The following is a 15574-nucleotide window of genomic DNA, read 5'->3' as shown; positions in this document are numbered from 1 at the left end:
TATCCTCGCTACTGTTATAGCCTCGCTACAGTTATAGCCTCGCTACTGTATATAGCCTCGCTACTGTTATAGCCTCGCTACTGTTATAGCCTCGCTACTGTTATAGCCTCGCTACTGTTATAGCCTCTCTACTGTTATAACCTCGCTACTGTTATAGCCTCTCTACTGTTATAACCTCACTACTGTTATAGCCTCGCTACTGTTATAACCTCGCTACTGTTATAGCCTCTCTACTGTTATAACCTCACTACTGTTATAGCCTCGCTACTGTTATAGCCTCGCTACTGTTATAGCCTCGCTACTGTTATAACCTCGCTACTGTTATAGCCTCGCTACTGTTATAGCCTCGCTACTGTATGTAGCCTCTCTACCGTATATAGCCTCTCTACTGTATATAGCCTCGCTACTGTTATAGCCTCACTACTGTTATAGCCTCGCTACTGTATATAGCCTCGCTACTGTTATAGCCTCGCTACTGTATATAGCCTCACTACTGTTATAACCTCGCTACTGTTATAGCCTCCCTACTCTATATAGCCTTGCTACTGTATATTGCCTCGCTACTGTTATAGCCTCGCTACTGTTATAGCCTCCCTACTGTATATAGCCTCGCTACTGTATATAGCCTCGATACTGTTATAGCCTCGCTACTGTATATAGCCTCTCTACTGTATATAGCCTCTCTACTGTATATAGCCTCGCTACTGTATATAGCCTCTACTGTATATAGCCTTGCTACTGTATATAGCCTCTCTACTGTATATAGCCTCGCTACTGTATATAGCCTCGCTACTGTTATAACCTCACTACTGTTATAGCCTCGCTACTGTATATAGCCTTGCTACTGTATATAGCCTCTCTACTGTATATAGCCTCGCTACTGTATATAGCCTCGCTACTGTTATAACCTCGCTACTGTTATAGCCTCGCTACTGTATATAGCCTCTACTGTTATAGCCTCACTACTGTATATAGCCTCTCTACTGTATGTAGCCTCCCTACTGTATATAGCCTCTCTACTGTATATAGCCTCTACTGTAATTGCCTCGCTACTGTTATAGCCTCGCTACTTTTATAGCCTCGCTACTGTATATAGTCTCGCTACTGTTATAGCCTCGATACTTTTATAGCCTCGCTACTTTTATAGCCTCTCTACTGTTATAGCCTCTCTACTGTTATAGCCTCTCTACTGTTATAGCCTCTCTACTGTTATAGCCTCGCTACTGTTATAGCCTCTCTACTGTTATAGCCTCGCTACTGTTATAGCCTGTCTTTTTACTGTTGTTTTATTTCTTTACCTACCTATTGTTCACCAAATACTTTTTTGGAACTCTTGGTAAGTATTTCACTGTAATGTCTACTACACCTGTTGTATTCAGCATTTCACTGTAATGTCTCTACACTTGTTGTATTCAGCATTTCACTGTAAGGTCTACTACACCTGTTGTATTCAGCATTTCACTGTAAGGTCTACTACACCTGTTGTATTCAGCATTTCACTGTAAGGTCTACTACACCTGTTGTATTCAGCATTTCACTGTAAGGTCTACTACACCTGTTGTATTCAGCATTTCACTGTAAGGTCTACTACACCTGTTGTATTCAGCATTTCACTGTAATGTCTCTACACCTGTTGTATTCAGCATTTCACTGTAATGTCTCTACACTTGTTGTATTCAGCATTTCACTGTAATGTCTCTACACTTGTTGTATTCAGCATTTCACTGTAAGGTCTACTACACCTGTTGTATTCAGCATTTCACTGTAAGGTCTACTACACCTGTTGTATTCAGCATTTCACTGTAAGGTCTACTACACCTGTTGTATTCAGCATTTCACTGTAAGGTCTACTACACCTGTTGTATTCAGCATTTCACTGTAAGGTCTACTACACCTGTTGTATTCAGCATTTCACTGTAATGTCTCTACACCTGTTGTATTCAGCATTTCACTGTAATGTCTCTACACTTGTTGTATTCAGCATTTCACTGTGAGGTCTACTACACCTGTTGTCTTCAGCATTTCACTGTAAGGTCTACTACACCTGTTGTATTCAGCATTTCACTGTAAGGTCTACTACACCTGTTGTATTCAGCATTTCACTGTAAGGTCTACTACACCTGTTGTATTCAGCATTTCACTGTAATGTCTCTACACTTGTTGTATTCAGCATTTCACTGTAAGGTCTACTACACCTGTTGTATTCAGCATTTCACTGTAATGTCTCTACACTTGTTGTATTCAGCATTTCACTGTAAGGTCTACTACACCTGTTGTATTCAGCATTTCACTGTAAGGTCTACCACACCTGTTGTATTCAGCATTTCACTGTAATGTCTCTACACTTGTTGTATTCAGCATTTCACTGTGAGGTCTACTACACCTGTTGTCTTCAGCATTTCACTGTAATGTCTCTACACCTGTTGTATTCAGCATTTCACTGTAATGTCTCTACACTTGTTGTATTCAGCATTTCACTGTGAGGTCTACTACACCTGTTGTATTCAGCATTTCACTGTAAGGTCTACTACACCTGTTGTATTCAGTATTTCACTATAAGGTCTACTACACCTGTTGTATTCAGCATTTCACTGTAAGGTCTACTACACCTGTTGTATTCAGCATTTCACTGTAATGTCTCTACACTTGTTGTATTCAGCATTTCACTGTAAGGTCTACTACACCTGTTGTATTCAGCATTTCACTGTAAGGTCTACCACACCTGTTGTATTCAGCATTTCACTGTAATGTCTCTACACTTGTTGTATTCAGCATTTCACTGTGAGGTCTACTACACCTGTTGTCTTCAGCATTTCACTGTAATGTCTCTACACCTGTTGTATTCAGCATTTCACTGTAAGGTCTACTACACCTGTTGTATTCAGTATTTCACTATAAGGTCTACTACACCTGTTGTATTCAGCATTTCACTGTGAGGTCTACTACACCTGTTGTATTCAGCATTTCACTGTAAGGTCTACTACACCTGTTGTATTCAGCATTTCACTGTAAGGTCTACTACACCTGTTGTATTCAGCATTTCACTGTAAGGTCTACTACACCTGTTGTATTCAGCATTTCACTGTAAGGTCTACTACCCCAGTTGTATTCGGTGCACGTGACAAATAAAATTTGATTTGATTTGAACCACACAGTGACGCCACAGCTCCATCTCAACTGTAACACGACCACCTGACCTTGTCTCTGTCTGTGTTCACCTCTCCTGTCGTCTTGTTGTCTCCGTCTTGTTGTCTCTGTCTGTGTTCACCTCTCCTGCCGTCTTGTTGTCTCTGTCTGTGTTCACCTCTCCTGTCGTCTTGTTGTCTCTGTCTGTGTTCACCTCTCCTGTCGTCTTGTTGTCTCCGTCTGTGTTCACCTCTCCTGTTGTCTTGTTGTCTCCGTCTTGTTGTCTCTGTCTGTGTTCACCTCTCCCGTCGTCTTGTTGTCTCTGTCTGTGTTCACCTCTCCTGTTGTCTTGTTGTCTCTGTCTGTGTTCACCTCTCCTGTCGTCTTGTTGTCTCTGTCTGTGTTCACCTCTCCCGTTGTCTTGTTGTCTCTGTCTGTGTTCACCTCTCCTGTTGTCTTGTTGTCTCCGTCTTGTTGTCTCTGTCTGTGTTCACCTCTCCTGTTGTCTTGTTGTCTCTGTCTGTGTTCACCTCTCCTGTCGTCTTGTTGTCTCCGTCTTGTTGTCTCTGTCTGTGTTCACCTCTCCTGTTGTCTTGTTGTCTCTGTCTGTGTTCACCTCTCCTGTCGTCTTGTTGTCTCTGTCTGTGTTCACCTCTCCTGTTGTCTTGTTGTCTCTGTCTGTGTTCACCTCTCCTGTCGTCTTGTTGTCTCTGTCTGTGTTCACCTCTCCTGTCGTCTTGTCATTGTCTCTCGTCGTTAGATTGTCCGTTCTCTCCCCCTGCGGTCGTTGTAGCGAGGTGGGTGTTACGTTCTGCAGAGCTGCAGATGGAGGAGGACTCTTTTAACTGTACCACTTCCCCTTTCCTCTGTTACTTACACGCACGCACACACACACACACACACACACACACACACACACACACACACACACACACACACACACACACACACACACACACACACACACACACACACACACACACACACACACACACACACACACACACACACACACACACACACACACACACACACACACACACACACACACACACACACAGAGACACGCGCAGACACACACAGAGAGGGAGAGACATACACAGGCGCAGTACACTCAGTATGTGAACGTGTGAGATCACAAAACCAACCACAACATTATCTACAAAGCACACATTCAGAGAGGCGCTGCAGTGTGACAGAAACAGGGTGAAAATAATCTCACTGTTGAAGTTTGCAATGTGAAAATGCACATGGTTCTAGAACACCAGTGAGAGTAGAATCCACTCCAATACTTCATATACTGATGAACTTAATTCTACTTATCCTAACTAGTAGTTCATGTACTGATGAACTTAATTCTACTTATCCTAACTAGTAGTTCATGTACTGATTAACTCATCTGAAACTCTACTTATCCTAACTAGTAGTTCATGTACTGATTAACTCATCTGAAATTCTACTTATCGTAACTAGTAGTTAATGTACTGATTAACTCACCTGAAACTCTACTTATCCTAACTAGTAGTTCATGTACTGATTAACTCATCTGAAATTCTACTTATCGTAACTAGTAGTTAATGTACTGATTAACTCACCTGAAACTCTACTTATCCTAACTAGTAGTTCATGTACTGATTAACACATCAGAACCCTACTTATCCTAACTAGTAGTTAATGTACTGATTAACTCACCTGAAACTCTACTTATCCTAACTAGTAGTTCATGTACTGATGAACTTAATTCTACTTATCCTAACTAGTAGTTCATGTACTGATTAACTCATCTGAAATTCTACTTATCGTAACTAGTAGTTAATGTACTGATTAACTCACCTGAAACTCTACTTATCCTAACTAGTAGTTCATGTACTGATTAACACATCAGAACCCTACTTATCCTAACTAGTAGTTCATGTACTGATTAACACATCAGAACCCTACTTATCCTAACTAGTAGTTCATGTACTGATGAACTTAATTCTACTTATCCTAACTAGTAGTTCATGTACTGATTAACACATCAGAACTCTACTTATCCTAACTAGTAGTTAATGTACTGATTAACACATCAGAACTCTACTTATCCTAACTAGTAGTTAATGTACTGATTAACACATCAGAACCCTACTTATCCTAACTAGTAGTTCATGTACTGATTAACTCACCTGAAACTCTACTTATCCTAACTAGTAGTTCATGTACTGATTAACACATCAGAACCCTACTTATCCTAACTAGTAGTTCATGTACTGATTAACACATCAGAACCCTACTTATCCTAACTAGTAGTTCATGTACTGATGAACTTAATTCTACTTATCCTAACTAGTAGTTCATGTACTGATTAACACATCAGAACTCTACTTATCCTAACTAGTAGTTAATGTACTGATTAACACATCAGAACTCTACTTATCCTAACTAGTAGTTAATGTACTGATTAACACATCAGAACTCTACTTATCCTAACTAGTAGTTAATGTACTGATTAACACATCAGAACTCTACTTATCCTAACTAGTAGTTAATGTGTTAACTGATTAACTAATCAGAAACTCTCGACTCTGAAAGTGACTGAGTTGGTTTTGCAACAAGTGACAACCGAAGGCACTAAATAGTATTTCCTTGATTCCTCATGTCCTCCCTTCCTGTCTCCTTCTCAAAGCACATTGGTGCAGAAGCTCTGAGGTTCCTCCCTTGGATCTCCTCCTCCAATGGGTTTTGAGAACAGGCCAAGGAGAGAGGATGCGAGGAATCAAGGAAATACCATTGACAATAGAGACACAGCTTAATAGGGAACTGGTGCCCTCTAGTGCCACTAGTAGATACTGCTGGGCCATGACAACTGAAGGCAAAACGCACGACACAAAGAGTAATTTGCCAAACAAACTGTTGATCATTCTGTCTCCTCCCACCCTCCCTCCCTCCCTTCTCCTTTTCACTGTCTCCCTCCCTCTCTTCACTTTTTCACTCTGCATCCTCCCTCCCTCCCTCCTCATTTTCACACTGTCTCCCCCTCCCTCTCTTCTCCCTCCCTCCCTCCCTTCTCATTTTCACACTCCTCCTCCCTCCCTTCTCATTTTCACTCTGTCTCCTCCCTCCCTCTCTCCCTCCCTCCCTGCTCGTTTTCACTCTGTCTCCCTCCCTCCCTTCTCATTTTCACTCTGTCTCCCTCCCTCCATTCTCATTTTCACTCTGCCTCCCTCCCTTCTCACTTTCACTCTCCCTCCCTCCCTCCCTTCTCCTTTTTCACTGTCTCCCTCCCCTCTCTTCTCCCTCCCTCCCTCCCTCCTCCTTCTCATTTTCACACTGTCTCCTCCTCCCTCCCTCCCTCTTCTCTTTTCACACTGTCTCCTCCTCCCTCCCTCCCTCCCTCCCTCCCTCCCTCCCTTCTCTTTTTTCACTCTGTCTCCTCCCTCCCTCCCTCCCTCCCTCCCTTCTCCCTCCCTCCCTCCCTCCCCTCCCTCCTCCCTCCCTCCCTCCCTTCTCATTTTCACCCTCCCTCCCTCCCTCCCTTCTCCCTCCCTCCCTCCCTCCCCTTCTCATTTTCACTCTGCCTCCTCCCTCCCTTCTCCTTTCACTGTCTCCCTCCCTCCCTTCTCATTTTCACTCTGTCTCCTCCCTCCATCCCTTCTCATTTTCACTCCCTCCCTCCCTCCCTTCTCCTTTTCACTCTGCCTCCCTCCTCCCTTCTCTTTTTTCACTCTGCATCCTCCCTCCCTCCCTCCTCATTTTCACACTGTCTCCCTCCCTCCCTCCCTCCCTCTCTCTCATTTTCACTCTGTCTCCTCCCTCCCTCCCTCCCTTCTCATTTTCACTCTCCCTCCCTCCCTGCCTCCCTCCCTCCCTCCCTCCATTCTCTTTTTTCACTGTCTCCCCCTCCCTCCCTTCTCTTTTCCTCTCCCTCCCTCCCTTCTCTTTTCACTCTGTCTCCTCCCTCCCTCCCTCCATTCTCTTTTCACTGTCTCCCCCCTCCCTCCCTCTCTTCTCCCTCCCTCCCTCCCTTCTCATTTCACCTCCCTCCCTCCCTCCTTCTCATTTTCACTCTGCCTCCCTCCCTCCCTTCTCATTTCATCTTCTCCCTCCCTTCCTCTCTCATTTTCACTCCTCCCTCCCTTCTCATTTTCACTCTGTCTCCTCCCTCCCTCCCTTCTCATTTTCACTCTGTCTCCTCCTCCCTCCCTCTCTTCTCCCTCCCTCCCTCCTTCTCATTTTCACTCTGCCTCCCTCCCTCCCTTCTCATTTTCACTCTGTCCCTCCCTCCCTCCCTCCCTCCCTCCCTCTCGTTTTCACTCTGTCTCCTCCCTCCCTCCCTTCTCGTTTTCACTCTGTCTCTCCTCCCTCCCTTCTCGTTTTCACTCTGTCTCCCTCCCTTCTCCCTTCTCACTTTCCCTCCCTCCCTCCCTTCTCATTTTCACTCCCCTCCTCCCTCCCTCCCTTCTCATTTTCACTCTGCCCTCCTCCCTCCCTCTCTTCTCATTTTCACTCTGCCTCCCTCCCTCCCTTCTCATTTTCACTCTCCCTCCCTCCCTCCCTTCTCTTTTTCACTCTGTCTCCTCCCTCCCTTCTCTTTTTCACTCTCCCTCCCTCCCTCCCTTCTCTTTTTCACTCTGTCTCCTCCCTCCCTCCCTTCTCATTTTCACACTGTCTCCTCCCTCCCTCCCTCCCTTCTCATTTTCACTCTGTCTCCTCCCTCCCTCCCTCCCTTCTCGTTTTCACTCTGTCTCCCTCCCTCCCTCTTTCCTCTCCCTCCCTTCCCTCCACTCTGTCTCCCTCCTTCTCATTTTCACTCTGTCTCCCTCCCTCTCCCTCCCTCCCTCCTTCTCATTTTCACTCTGTCTCCCTCCTCCCTCCCTCCCTCCCTTCTCGTTTTCACTCTGTCTCCCTCCCCTCCCTTCTCTCATTTCACTCTGTCTCCCTCCCCCTCCCTTCCCTTCTCTTTCCCTCCTCCCTTCTCGTTTTCTCTGTCTCCCCCCTCCCTTGTCATTTCCTCTCCCTCCCTCCCCTTCTCATTTTCACTCTGTCTCCTCCCCTCCCTCCTCCCTCCCTCTCATTTTCACTCTGTCTCCTCCCTCCCTCCTCCCTCCTTCTTTTTCACTCTGTCTCCCTCCCTTCCTCCCTTCTCATTTCACTCTGTCTCCCTCCCTCCCTCCCTTCTCGTTTTCACTCTGTCTCCCTCCCTCCCTTCTCATTTTCACTCTGTCTCCCTCCCTCCCTCTCCCTCCCTCCCTTCTCATTTTCACTCTGTCTCCCTCCCTCCCTTCTCATTTTCAGTCTGTCTCCCTCCCTCCCTTCTCATTTCACTCTGCCTCCCCCCTCCCTTCTCATTTTCAGTCTATCTCCCTCCCTCCCTCCTCCCTCGTTTTCACTCTGTCTCCCTCCCTCCCTCCCTTCTCATTTTCACTCTGTCTCCCTCCCTCCCTTCTCTTTTCACTCTTCTCCCTCCCTCCCTCCCTTCTCATTTTCACTCTCCCTCCCTCCCCCTCCCCCTTCTCATTTTCACTCTGTCTCCTCCCTCCCTCCCTTCTCTTTTCACCTGTCTCCCTCCCTCCTCTTCTCATTTTCTCTGTCTCCCTCCCTCCCTTCTCCCTCTGTCTCCCTCCCTCTCGTTTTCACTCTGTCTCCCCCTCCCTTCTCTTTTCCCTCTGTCTCCCTCCTTCTCATTTTCACTCTCCCTCCCTCCTTCTCATTTTCACTCTGTCTCCCTCCCTCCCTCCCTTCTCATTTTCACTCTGTCTCCTCCCTCCCTCCCTCCCTCTGTCTCCTCCCTCCCTCCTTCTCATTTTCCTCTGTCTCCCTCCCTCCCTCCCTTCTCATTTTCACTCTGTCTCCCTCCCTCCCTCTCCCATTTCACTCTCCCTCCCTCCCTCCCTTCTCTTTTCACTTTCCTCCCTCCCTCCCTTCTCATTTTCACTCTGTCTCCCTCCCTCCCTTCTCATTTTCCTCTGTCCTCCCTCCCTCCATTCTCATTTTCACACTGTCTCCTCCCTCCCTCCCTTCTCATTTTCACTCTGTCTCCCTCCCTCCCTCCCTTCTCATTTTCACTCTGTCTCCCTCCTCCCTCTTTTTCCTCTCCCTCCCCTTCTCGTTTTCACTCTGTCTCCCTCCCTCTTCTCATTTTCACTCTGTCTCCCTCCCTCCCTTCTCATTTTCACTCTGTCTCCCTCCCTCCCTTCTCATTTCACTCTGTCTCCCTCCCTCCCTCCCTTCTCATTTTTCACTCTGTCTCCTCCCTCCTTCTCATTTTCACTCTGTCTCCCTCCCTCCCTCTCTCATTTTCACTCTGTCTCCCTCCCTCCCTTCTCATTTTCACTCTGTCTCCTCCCTCCCTCCCTTCTCATTTTCACTCTCCTCCTCCCTCCTTCTCATTTTCTCTCCCTCCCTCCCTCCTCCTTTTCACTCTGCCTCCCTCCCTCCCCTTCACTTTTCACTCTGCCTCCTCCCTCCCTCCTTCTCATTTTCACTCTGTCTCCCTCCCTCCCTCCCTTCTCATTTTCCTCTGCCCCCTCCCTCCCTCCCTTCTCATTTTCACTCTCCCTCCTGCCTCCCTCCCTCCCTCCATTCTCTTTTCACACTGTCTCCTCCCTCCCTCCCTCTCTTCTCCCTCCCTCCCTCCCTTCTCTTTTCACTCTGTCTCCTCCCTCCCCCTCCCTTCTCATTTTCACTCTGTCTCCCCCTCCTCCCTCCCTTCTCCCTTTCTCATTTTCACTCTGCTCCCTCCCTCCCTTCTCCACTCTGTCTCCTCCCTTCCTCCTTCTCATTTTCTCTCCCTCCCTCCCTCTCATTTCTTTTTCAATCTGTCTCCTCCCTCCCTCCCCTCCCTCTCTTTTCACTCTGTCTCCTCCCTCTCTTCTCCCTCCCTCCCTCCCTTCTCATTTTCACTCTGTCTCCTCCCTCCCTCCCTTCTCATTTCACTCTCCTCCCTCCCTCCCTCCCTCTGTCTCCCTCCCTCCCTCCTTCTCATTTTCACTCTCCCTCCCTCCCTCCCTCCTTCTCATTTTCACTCTGCCTCCCTCCCTCCCTCCCTTTCACTTTCCCTCCCTCCTTCTCTCACTCTGTCTCCTCCTCCCTCTTTTCCTCTGTCCTCCCTCCCTCCTTCTCTTTTCACTCTGTCTCCTCCCTCCCTCCCTTCTCATTTTCCTCTGTCTCCCTCCCTCCTTCTCATTTTTCACTCTGTCTCCTCCCTCCCTCCCTTCTCATTTTCACTCTGTCTCCCTCCCTCCCTTTTTCCCTCCCTCCCTTCTCATTTTCACTCTGTCCCTCCCTCCATTTTCACTCTGTCTCTCCTCCTCTATCCCTCCCTCCCTTCTCATTTTCACTCTGTCTCCCTCCCTCCCTCCCTTCCCTCTCTCTTCTCTTTTTCACTCTGTCTCTGTCCCTCCCTCCCTTCTCATTTTCACTCTGTCTCCCTCCCTCCCTCCCTTCTCTTTTCACTCTGTCTCCTCCCTCCTCCCTCTTCTTTTCACTCTGTCTCCCCCTCCCTTGTCATCTCTCCCTCCTCCCCTCCCCTTCTCATTTTCACTCTGTCCTCCCTCCCTCCCTCCCTCCCTCCCTCCCTCCTCCCTCCCTCCCTCCCTCCCTCCCTCCCTCCTCTCCTTCTCTCTCTTTCACTCTCTCTCCCTCCCTCCCTTCCCTTCACTCTGTCTCCCCTCCCTCACTCTGTCTCCCTCCCTCCCTTCTCTTCATTCTCTCTGTCTCCCTCCCTTCTCATCAGTCTGTCTCCCCCTCCCTCCCTCCTCCCTGTCTCCCTCCTCTTCTCATTTTCACTCTCTCTCCCTCCCTCCCTCCCTTCTCGTTTTCACTCTGTCTCCCTCCCTCCCTCCCTTCTCATTTTCACTCTGTCTCCCTCCCTCCCTCCTTCTCATTTCCTGTCTCCCTCCCTCCCTCCCTTCTCATTTTCACTCTCCCTCCCTCCCTCCTCTCATTTCACACTGTCTCCCTCCCTCCCTCTCTTTTCACTCTGTCTCCCTCCCTCTCTTCTCATTTTCACTCTGTCTCTCCCCCTTCTCCCTCTCTTCCCTCTCTCTCTCTTTTCACTCTGTCTCCCCTCCCTTCTCTCCCTCCTCCCTCCCTTCTGTTTTCACTCTGTCTCTCCCTCCCTCCCTCTCTTTTCACTCTGTCTCCTCTCCCTCCCTCTCCCTCTGTCTCCCTCTCTTTCATTTCTGTGTCTCCCTCCCTCCCTCCTTCTCATTTTCACTCTCCCTCTCCTCTCCTTCTCTGTCTCTCCTCCCTCCCTCCCTCCTCTCATTTTCACTCTGTCTCCCTCTCTCCTCCCTCCTCTCTCCTCTCCTGTCTCTCTCACTTTTTCACTCTGCCTCCCTCCCTCCCTCTCTTTTCACTCTGTCTCCCTCTCTCTCTTTTCTCTGTCTCCCTCTCTGTCTCTTTCTCTCTCTGTCTCCCTCCCTTCTCTGTTTTCTCTCTGTCTCCTCCCTCCCTTCTAATTTTCACTCTGTCTCCCTCCTCTGTCTCATTTCTCTCTGTCTCTCTCTCTTCTCTCACTTGTCTCCCTCCTCTCCCTCCCTTCTCATTTTCACTCTGTCTCCCTCCCTCCCTCTCTCTGTCTCCCTCTCTGTCTCTCTCTCTGTCTCCTTTCACTCTGTCTCTCCCCCTCTCTTTTCCTCTGTCTCCCTCCTCCCTCTCTTTTCACTCTGTCTCCCTCCCTCCTTCTCATTTCACTCTGTCTCCCTCCTCCTCTTTTCTCCCTCTCTCCTCTCTCTCATTTTCCTCTCTCTCCCTGTCTCCCTCCTCTGTCCCTCCTTCTCATTTTCACTCTGTCTCCCTCCCTCCTCTCTCTTCTCATTTCACTCTGTCTCCCTCCCTCCCTCCCTTCTCTGTTTTCACTCTGTCTCCTCCCTCCCTCCCTTCTCATTTTTCACTCTGTCTCCCCCTCCCTCTTTTCTCTTTCTCTCTCCCTCCCTTCTCATTTTCACTCTGTCTCCTCCCTCTCCCTCTTTCCTCTGTCTCCCTCCTCTCATCCCTCCCTTCTCTCTCTCTCCCTCCCTCCCTCCCTTCTCATTTTCTGTCTCCCTCCCTCCCTCCTTCTCTTTTCACTCTGTCTCCCTCCTCCCTCCTCTGTCTCCCTCCCTTCTCTTTCTCTCTCTCTCCCTCCCTCTTCTCTGTCTCCTCCCTCCCTCTCTTTTTCACTCTGTCTCCCCCTCTCTTCTCTTTTCACACTGTCTCCTCCCTGTCTCTTTCTCTGTCTCCCTCCCTCCCTCTCGTTTTCCTCTGTCTCCCTCCCTCCCTCCCTTTCTCACCTCCCTCCCTCCCTTCTCTCCCTCTCCCTCCCTCCCTCTTCTCATTTCTCTCTCTCCCTCCCTCCCTCCTCTTTTCCCTCTCTCTCCCTCCCTCCCTGTCTCTTTTCACTCTGTCTCCCTCCCTCCCTTCTCATTTCACTCTGTCTCCCTCCCTCCCTTCTCTGTTTTCACTCTGTCTCCCTCTCCCTGTCTCTTTCCATCTCTGTCTCCCTCCCTCCCTTCTCTGTTTTCACTCTGTCTCTCCTCCCTCCCTGTCTCCCTCCCTCCCTTCTCACTCTCTGTCTCCTCCCTCCCTCCTTCTCTTTTCTGTCTCCCTCCTCTGTCTCCTCTCTGTCTCCCTCCCTCCTCTCATTTCACTCTGTCTCCTCCCTCCCTCCCTCCCTCATTTTCCTCCTCCCTCCCTCCTCCTCCCTCTGTCTCTTTCTCACTCTGTCTCTCCCTCTCCCTCTCTCTCTGTCTCTCTCTCTGTCTCTTTCCTCCTCTCCCTCCCTCTCTCTCTCTCCCTCCCTCCCTTCTCTTTTCTCCTCCCTCCCTCCTTCTCTTTTCACTCTGTCTCCCTCCCTCCTTCTCTTTTCACTCTGTCTCCCTCCCTCCCTCCCTTCTCATTTTCACTCTGTCTCCCTCCCTCCCTCCTCTCCCTCTCTGTCTCCTCCCTCCTTCTCTTTTCTCTCTGTCTCTCCCTCCCTTCTCTCTCTCTCTGTCTCCCTCCCTCCTCTGTCCCTCCCTCCCTTCTCATTTCACTCTGTCTCCCTCCCTCCCTCCCTTCTCATTTTCCTCTGTCTCCTCTCCCTCCCTCTCTTTTTCCTCTGTCTCCCTCCCTCCCTTCTCTTTTCACTCTGTCTCCCTCCTCCCTCCCTTCTCATTTCTCTGTCCCTCCCTCCCTCCTTCTCTTTCTCTCTCTCCTCCCTCCCTTCTCGTTTTCTTCTGTCTCCCTCCCTCCTCTCTCGTTTTCCTCTGTCTCCCTCCCTCTCTTTTTCCTCTGTCTCCCTCCCTCCCTTCGTTTCCTCTGTCTCCCCCTCCCTTCTCATTTTCCTGTCTCCCTCCCTCCCTTCTCTTTTCTCTGTCTCCCTCCCTCCTTCTCATTTTCACTCTGTCTCCTCCCTCCCTCCCTTCTCATTTTCACTCTGTCTCCCTCCCTCCCTTCTCATTTTCACTCTGTCTCCCTCCCTCCTCCTTCTCATGTCTTCAGTCTCTCTCTCTCCTCCCTCCTCCTCCCTTTTCACTCTGTCTCCTCCCTCCTTCCCTTCTCTCTGCTCCTCCCTCCCTCCCTCTCACTTTTCACTCTGCTCTCCCTCCCTCCCTTCTCTTTTCACTCTGTCCTCCTCCCTCCCTCCTCATTTTCACTCTGTCTCCCTCCCTCTCCTCCTCTCTCATTTCCCTCTGTCTCCCTCTCTTCTCATTTTCACTCTGTCTCTCCTCTCCTGTCTCTCCTCTCTTCTCCTTCTCATGTCTCCCCCCTCCCTCCCTCTCTCCCTCCCTCCCTCTTTCTCTCACTCTGTCTCCCTCCCTCCCTCTCTCTCGTTTCCTCTGTCTCCCTCCCTCCCTCCCTTCTCTTCTTCACTCTGTCTCTCTCCCTCCCTCCTTCTCTGTTTCTCACTCTCTCCCTCCTCCCTTCTCATTCTCTCTCTCCTCTCCTCTCCCTCCTTCTCATTTTCACTCTGTCTCCCTCCTCCTCCCTCTCTCTCTCTCCCTCCCTCCCTCCCTTCTCATTTCTCTCTCTGTCTCCCTCCTCCCTTCTCTTTTTCACTCTGTCTCCCTCCTCCCTCTCCTCCCTTCTCTTTCACTCTGTCTCCCTCTCCTCCCTCCTCCCTCCCTCCCTCCATCCTCTTTTTTCTCTGTCTCCCTCCCTCTCCTCCCTCTCCTCCCTCCTCCCTTCTCTTTTCACTCTGTCTCCCTCCCTCCCTCCTTCTCCATTGTCCCTCCCTCCCTCCCTCTCCTCCTCTCCCTCCCTCCCTCCCTCTCATTTCACTCTCCCTCTCCCTCCCTTCTCATTTTCACTCTGTCCCTCCTCCCTCCCTTCTCGTTTTCACTCTGTCTCCCTCTCCCTTCTCATTTTCTTCTCATTCCCTTCTCAGTCTGTCTCCTCCCTCCTTCTCTTTTCACTCTGTCTCCCTCCCTCCCTTCTCATTTTCACTCTGTCTCCCCTCCCTCCCTTCTCATTTTCACTCTGTCTCCTCCCTCCCTCTTCTCATTTTCACTCTCCCTCTCTCCCTCCCTCCCTCCCTCATTTTCACTCTGTCTCCCTCCCTCCTCTCTTTTCACTCTCTGTCTCCCTCCCTCCCTGTCTCTCCCTGTCCCTCCCTTCTCATTTTCACTCTGTCTCCCTCCTCCCTCCCTCCCTCCTTCTCATTTTCACTCTGTCTCCCTCCCTCCCTCTCTCCCTCCCTCCCTTCTCATTTTCCTCTGTCTCCCTCCCTCCTCCTTCTCATTTCCTCTGTCTCCCTCCCTCCCTCCCTTCTCATTTTCACTCTGTCTCTCTCCCTCCCTCCTTCTCTTTTCACTCTGTCTCCCCCCTTCTCATTTTCACTCTGTCCCTCCCTCCCTTCCTCTCTGTCTTTCCCTCTGTCTCCCTCCCTCCCTCCCTTCTCTTTTCACTCTGTCTCTCTCTCTCCTCTGTCTCTCTCTTTCTCTTTTCACTCTGTCTCCCTCCCTCCCTTCTCATTTCTCGTTTTCACTCTGTCTCTCCCCCCTCCCTTCTCATTTTCAGTCTGTCTCCCCCTCCCTCCCTTCTCTTTTCACTCTGTCTCCCCCTCCCTTCTCATTTTCTCTATCTCCCTCCCTCCCTCCCTTCTCGTTTTCACTCTGTCTCCCTCCCTCCCTCCCTTCTCGTTTCACTCTGTCTCCTCCCTCCCTCCCTTCTCGTTTTCACTCTTCTCCCTCCCTCCCTCCCTTCTCATTTTCACTCTCCCTCCCTCCCTCCATTCTCATTTTCACTCTGTCTCCTCCCTCCCTCCCTCTCTCGTTTTCACTCTGTCTCCCTCCCTCCCTTCTCGTTTTCACTCTGTCTCCCTCCCTCCTCTCTCTTCACTCTGTCTCCCTCCCTCCCTTCTCTCACTCTGTCTCCCTCTCCCTTCTCATTTTCACTCTGTCTCCTCCCTCCTTCTCGTTTTCACTCTCTGTCCCTCCCTCCCTCTCATTTTCTCTCTGTCTCCCTCCCTCCCTTTCTCATTTTCACTCTGTCTCCTCCCTCCCTC

The 15574-nt window shown here is 49.6% G+C and overlaps 1 protein-coding gene across 13 annotated transcripts in view; it reads right to left on the bottom strand.

Moving 5' to 3' along the window:
- Positions 1-3859, bottom strand: part of LOC124018429 (proto-oncogene vav-like) — an 85040-nt gene extending 81181 nt beyond the window's left edge. For 2 of the 13 annotated variants that reach the window (XM_046333738.1, XM_046333751.1), the window contains exon 1: positions 3341-3415. The gene's annotated coding sequence lies outside the window, so the exon portion shown is untranslated. The other 11 variants (XM_046333750.1, XM_046333749.1, XM_046333741.1 and 8 more) reach the window with 11 other exon arrangements.
- Positions 3860-15574: the final 11715 nt, after the last annotated feature.

This window comes from Oncorhynchus gorbuscha, unplaced genomic scaffold (genome assembly GCF_021184085.1).
Source record: "Oncorhynchus gorbuscha isolate QuinsamMale2020 ecotype Even-year unplaced genomic scaffold, OgorEven_v1.0 Un_scaffold_510, whole genome shotgun sequence".
Taxonomy (NCBI): domain Eukaryota; kingdom Metazoa; phylum Chordata; class Actinopteri; order Salmoniformes; family Salmonidae; genus Oncorhynchus; species Oncorhynchus gorbuscha.
The sequence above is the reverse complement of the archived record's forward strand: the minus strand, read 5'-3'. Positions and strand labels throughout refer to the sequence as shown.